Source organism: Coregonus lavaretus (assembly GCF_964263955.1).
Source record: "Coregonus lavaretus genome assembly, chromosome: 4".
In the NCBI taxonomy this organism is placed as follows: Eukaryota; Metazoa; Chordata; class Actinopteri; order Salmoniformes; family Salmonidae; genus Coregonus; species Coregonus lavaretus.
In genome coordinates this window covers 11,816,412-11,823,863 of record NC_139991.1, presented here as the reverse complement: position 1 = coordinate 11,823,863, position 7,452 = coordinate 11,816,412, and positions in this window count along the sequence as shown.

The window sequence follows — 7,452 nt, the reverse complement described above, 5'->3', positions numbered from 1 at the left end:
AGTGGATAGAGTGAGTTATGGTGGGGGCAGATGTTTGTGATTGAATCCAATATGCAACCTTTCCCCATGTAGTGTTATTAGAAAGCCTCCTAAAGCCTCCTTCAGCCACTCCTCTCACTTTTTAATGAGATTTGCAGTGTGCCTGCCTGTGTTACCCAACTGCGCTGCCATCGGTGACAGCCAAGAGGACAAAGGGAGGCCTAATGCTAGGGGTTCAGGAGAGGCCCCCCTACCCTCGCGACCCTCCACCCCTCCCTACCTCCCATCTGGTGAAGAGCTACTGAGAGGCTGAGAGGCATGCAGGGCTGAATGAGAAGCCCTTGGCAGTAGACCCCCCCCATACACACGTGCCTAAGCTCCATTAATTGAACCCCCCCTTCCCGTGTCTCAGTCTTTCTACTCTGTCTACTTCTCCTGTCATTCTCCATCCCCTACACACAGCAGTTTTTTCCCTTTCATTCCTCAGTTGGCTTTTTTTGGCAGGTTTGTGACAGTGGAGCTGTCCAGTGCTGAAACAGATCATTATGCCATCTCCATCACATTTACATTTACATTTTAGTCATTTAGCAGACGCTCTTATCCAGAGCGACTTACAGTTAGTGAATACATCTTTTTTTTATACTGGCCCCCCGTGGGAATCAAACCCACAACCCTGGCGTTGCAAACGCCATGCTCTATCAACTGAGCTACATCCCTGCCGGCCATTCCCTCCCCTACCCTGGACGATGCTGGGCCAATTGTGCGCCGCCCATGAGTCTCCCGGTCGCGGCCGGCTGCGACAGAGCCTGGATTCGAACCACCCAGAAACTTTGCTGCTTTTCTGACATGCATTGGTTGTACATGCAGGTTGTTGTCTTTCATCCTCTCTTCTGTAACATGCTACCACATGGTCATTCCCTTGGCATGAATAATGCAAGGCTGAATGAAGCAGTTCCCTTCTATAGATTTTCAATGCTTTTCAGATGTTATCCTAGAAAACCCTTTTCTGTTTCTAACCTGTCACGATCGTCATAATGAGTGGACCAAGGCGCAGCGTGATATGCGTACATCTCTTTAATAGTGTACTTAGCAACACGATACAAATAACAAAACAACAAAACGAAACGTGAAGTCCTCGGTCATACACAAACCTACACGGAACAAGATCCCACGAATCACAAGTGCACAAAAGGCTGCCTAAGTATGGTTCCCAATCAGAGACAACAAGCAACAGCTGATTCTCGTTGCCTCTGATTGAGAACCACCCCGGCCAACATAGAAACACATAACCTAGAACAGAACATAGGAAACGAAACATAGACACTACACAAAGAAACTAACACCCTGGCTCAACATACAAGAGTCCCCAGAGCCAGGGCGTGACATAACCATGTGATGCATCCTCTCCTTTTTATTTAGTGGTACATTTTGATGTGATTTTATTTATAGGTCAGGATCATCTCTCACACTGAAAAACATCCCCAAACCCATATTCCCAAACCTGCTGTGCCTCATTCTGAAAAATGAATTATTCTACCACTGAACCAGTGTCCTTGAATCCTCTTATGAGGACATAGTGCGAAATATTAATTCTCACTTTTACCTTTCCTCTTGAAAAACATTTCCCTTCTCTTCCCTTCTATGTTCTCTTCTATCCTGTAAAAATCTCCTTTGATGCTACTCTAGATGCAGGGCTGCACTACAAACACTGGCATATCCTTTGAAGACTGCATTCACTGACATTCTGAAAACAGTATGAGAGACAGTATTGTGTGCAACAATATTACTAATGGAAAACTACGTACAGAGGTCAGTTCTTTGAGCAGGGAGAGGAAAGCACCTGTCCATCTGTGAGCGTGCGTGAGTGTGTGTGTGTGTGTGCGGGCATGTGTTTGTTTGTTTTGATGCTTGTGGGCAGACAGGTATTGTTTATATGTGTGTGTTTGTGTGATATTAGGCAGGTATTGTACAGCGTGATCTGAGAGGGAGCCAGACGAAGCGAAGAGCGTACGTCTTCAGCCCTCTAACCATTATCGTGCCACGCCCCAGAGACTTCCCCTCGGCTTCATACCTGTGACGCACATCTCATATCTCACACAGATGAGGTGGGGCCAACACCTACCAGCTGGGGTGATGCAATTCAGCAACACGTGCCAATCCCCTCCACTCTCTATCACGTTGCCAGAGCCAGAGGCGGGTTCTCACCCAGCCAATCCAGGCCTCTCCCCTGCCAAATATGCATCCTGCCTTACTATGATCATTCATGCAACACTGTGAAAAAGTCACGTGGCCCTTCATGACTGAAGATGGCTGGGGAGAGGACATGCGATATGCTAGAGGAAACCGGGACATTACACTAATAAGATTCTACATTCTATTGTTCCAGTCTGGAATCCAAACGACAGAGTTCATTCAATTAAAAATAATTTGCTAGCTTCGTGTTTTATTGCACCAATGTAATGAAACCTCCAAATGATAGATGAGCTCTGTAGCAGTGGTCTATTGGAGAGGGTGTCTGTGTGGGTTGGACTGTTCATGGCGCTTTACTACTGACAGTTCATTCATTCATTCATTAATTCATTCATTCAGTGTTTTATGCACAGAGGTGCTGAAATGCATGATAGCTGTGCTTCTCTTTATCCTCTCTGGAGTTGTTGTGTCCTGGGACAATGATTTCAGTAGCTCCTCCCTGTATCATGGAGGCTGTATGTGGAGAACAGGGTGTTATTTATGAAGCCCAGAGGGTCTCATAGGCTCCAGTGCTGCCCCAGTCATCAAAGAGTGATTTTGGCTTCACATAGCCTCCCCACACGGTCCCCATGGGCCCCTGTATCACCTGCCCCCAACCCACAGATGAGCAGTCATCTTTAAACCACTGAGCATATGGACGTACACTCTCTTATGTAGCTACACCCTCTGATATGCACTAACACCACACACACACACACACACACACACACACTTGCATAATGCATACATGTAAATTTACACACCACGTACACACACACACAAACACACCCACACAGACACTTCCATTTTGCTCTCTTGCCTTAATAATCATATAGGACAGAATAGGGATAGACAGTGTAGGTATAATAGATGGATTGATGGTCACACGGAGGGTTATGGGTCAGTTCCCCTGTTTGCTATGAGATGAGAACCGTGACCGTTCTGGCTGGTTGGCTGGGAGAAAATATAATTTAAGGGGCTGGTGACACATTTATCGAGCCTGTCAAATTAACGAAAGCAATGGGCTGAGCCAGGACATGGCTCATGGTGTAATTGCAGGGTATCTGTGTCTACACGCTCCCTCCCCCTTGATTGTTTATCCTCTGCTGATCCAGAAGGTGCCATCAATCACCAAAGGAGCTCCGCCCCCATGGCTTCTGCAAACATCCTGCTGTTTAGCAGAGAAACCAGGAAATATGCCTCACAGAGCCACCAAAAAACAGACATCACTAGTGTTGAAATACTCTCTAGTCCTGTTCCTGTGTACTGGTACCTTTCATCGGGTGTTAAATGCTATTGAGCAGCAGCTGAAGATATATTTGATTTAAAGGTAGCAGTTTGGTTTTCTCCAAGGCACCAGTCAACAGTTGACAATGTGACAAAACTACGTATTGACAGCTGCCGAACTGTAGGCCTATTCTATTTGGAATTAGTTTATCTACTAAATGGAAACAAAGCCAGGACAATAGCGGAATGTTAACACATAGTTTTACCTTTGTTGAGTTTAGGGGAAGCGGCATGTAATGAATTAATCACAGTTAATAAAGTTGAATTGGGAGTTAGTCATCTCTTCAGTTGTAAATGAGTTGGTGAGTAGAAGGTAGCTAATTCAATTGGCATGACAGGGTGACAGGATTCTCTGTTAATGCACAGGCACATGCTGAGACAAAGGGAAGTCTAACAGAGACAGTAACCTTTCAGTTTCTGCCAATATTGATTTGAACTGAAGGTCATCTTTTTACTGACTGCTGGTATCAATTAGCAGTGAATGCAAGAGGAAAAGCCCTCAACAATTCATCTGTGCCTTCTAAGCAACCATGCTTAGCAATCACGCTGGTCTTCAAAGCAACCTTTTAACAATCACTCGATCTATCAATTTAACAATCTGTAAAAAATATATATAAAAACTTGGTGTACCAGTTTAGTGATGAATGTTACGAATGAGGAAATATGTCCTGGACCTGTTTCATAAAGAGTGTGGTGGGTCTCCCACCACGAGGGGGGCTTCAGTCCCAAGGGTCACTCTGAATCGAGCAGTTCCTCCAAATAGCCCTATAAGTGCTGCTCCTCCCTCCCATCTCCATTAAGAGGTTAGAACAGTCAATAGTACGAGGGACTGGTCCATTGATTTCACTGCAAGTCAAAGAAGGAGAATAGAGAGGGAGGAAGGAAGGGTCCTATAGTGGAGAGGGGTCACCATGTCCTGTAAGCTTTGTGCAACACAGACTCTGGTCATATGCAGACATCATGCAAGGTATACCATAAAGCAAATTCTCTTGGAGAGAGGGCTCTCTGGAGCAAGCATGTAACTCTGAAGGACCATTGTATCGATGTTAGTAGTCAGACACATTAAGCACTTTCCCCTTTGGAATCCTAAATACAGCAGTTGGACTTAAAGCCGGGCTTCTTCATCTGCCTATACAGACATTACTGATTGAGCTGTACGATTGTGGATGTGTTCACACAAATACATACACATACAAGTTATGTTTTGTTCATTAGTTTTTTTATAAAATGGATATATAGAGCATTTCATTTAGACATCAACAAATCTCTCCATTGACACAGCAAAATAAGCCATAGAATCACACTGTAACTTCACTCAGAGGCACAAAACAGGAAGAAGGTACCGTTACTTCATGTTATACATCTGCCATTTTTGTAAATGTTAGATCACCTTTACAGACAATCTTCACGTCATTGAATATTGCAACAATGGAAGGGGGTTAGGTAGTTAGAGACAGATGGTTGAAGGGGCACTAGGGGTCCAGCCACTGACAGAACACACATCAATCAAACCAACAGGGTTTAGAGAGAGAGAAAAAACTGAACAATAGCACACCCTCCAAAACGACCACTGGAAACTGTACAGAACAACAACGGATGCGCAGACACCAACAGGAGTGGAACCATAGAGATATGGAGAAGGACATCATCCATGTCTCAGGAATGGCCCAGGGTATCATTCTCTTCTGGTGAGCAGTCCCCTCACAAACTCCTTGCATTATCAGCATGTCAAAGAGCTGTGTGGAGGACTCTAACTACATAGATTTTATATTTTTACAAGTACTTGTGTTTGTTCTTTTCTATATTTGATATCACAAAAAACACGACTTAAAACGTAAAAGAAACACTCTAGTTACATATGCTAGTGTTTTACATTTTTCAATGGTTGACAACAACTGTTACCATGGATTTATTGCTTTGTACACTGAGTATGGTTAGCGCCACCTGGAGAGGCCTACAGAGGCCTTCACTGCAATGTCCAGCAATTCCCTTAATATATAGCCCTCCTGTTCAAACCCAGCTCGACACGTTACCTTTGGTTAATTGTGCAAAGAAATTGACACATTAGTAACAGTTTGAGAGACAAAATACATTTTGTGAAAGAAATAAAAAAGTAAGAACATTCAGACTACGGCTTTGTTCCATGCATAAATACATTTCCATAAATACATTGTGAAGTGCTGACTTTAGGTCTCCACAGACAGACAGTGAAAAGCAGGTTTAGGTCCCTGACACGCTACTGAAACCAATGATGTATATAAACCCTGGATTGCTGATGCTATGTATTGGCCAATGAGAGGCTTTGAAGCCACCGGTCGGCCATATTGGCACTCCTCAGAAAAGCAGTCCTCCATAGGAATGAATGGAATTCTACAGTATTTCAATTAAATGTTTTGAGGCCAAAATTACATTTATTTAAGTATTCTTTGTTGATGTAGCAGGGACAGTAATGTTAGAACTTTCTAAAAATTATATTTTTAAGGAAAATGTTTTTATATATATATATATATATATATATATATATATATAATTATTATTTTTATGTTTAGCTCACATAATATAATTTAAAAGTATGCATTAAGATTTCTGTAATAGAATAAACGTGGCAAAAACAAATGTAGACATAAAAAAATGCATTTCTATAGCTTCCAAAATATGTTCTTTACAACGGTGGGGGAGTGCCAAGATGGAGGCGCGGTGGCTTCTAAACAGAGCCCCGTCAGTCATCTAGTGTATATATAAATCATTGACTGGAACCCAGTATCTCTACACTGGTCATTCCCACTCTTTACACACTGGCTAAATCATGTCTTGCTGCTCTTTTGATTGTCTACCTACTCTTTTAGGAATGGTAAACGTTCAATGTGACATACATTATTCAGTAATGCTCTAATGTTTTTAAAAGTAGACGTAATATGAATCTCACTCACCAACTGGCTAATTGTCCTCCTGGACTGGCAAGGTATAGTTTTCTTTAACAACATTGTCTGTCTGGATCACTATCCCAGTCTTAAAATGTTCCCTTTTCATTAGCAAAACATATCTCCTGCTGACTCAATCCATTTGGACTGTCTGTACAGTAGATATACTGATTGGCTACTTCTGGATCGGCTGGCTGGTCTTTCTCTAGTCTAAATGCTAGCCTGAATTGTCTTTCTCTGCATTGCACAGGCCCTTGATAGTGCCGGGCAGCATGCCGGCAAAATGGTACTTCTCCTGGAAAATATGGCAATTTCTTTATATTGTCCATGTGCTCTTATACATCATAGTTCTATTTCTTTAGTCACCATAGACAAACATTACCTTTAAACAACAACAAATCTCATTGAAATGCCTTGAAATGACTTGAATTGACCAGACAATAAAACGGACATAATGATCATAAGTATTACATAACTGAGTTATGAACGTTTGTAACCTCCAATCCTACACTTTTAACAACTGATGTAACATTGTTATAGGCATGAAATTGAGAGCTTGGGACTACAAGGTTCTATCTGCAAAAAGATGATTCTGAGATAATTGGCTTCAAAGTTCCAAACCCTCAATGGTTTGAATGGTGTCAGCAACTTTTGAACTCAACAACATGAATTGGGGTATTTAGAGTACTATATAGGTAGAGAACATTGAACAGAATAAGGCTATGACAATAACTCAATTTGACAAAAATGCAGATAGAACCATATAGTCCCAAGCTCTCGAATTGGTACTGTAAACACATGAGCAACGCTTCATCATTTTTTTCTTTCATGCATCTTAACAGACTTTTACATCAGCTGGTGAAAGTGTTATGTCGTTCTTCAAAACGTTATTGTATCTTTATGCCTCTTTGTGTTAAAGACATAGTTTTACAAACACATAATAATAACAAAATAAAATGATATTGTGCATTAAAAGGACACACTACTTTCAGTGCATTCAGAAGAGATACTGTACAACCTAAGACATACAGTCTCA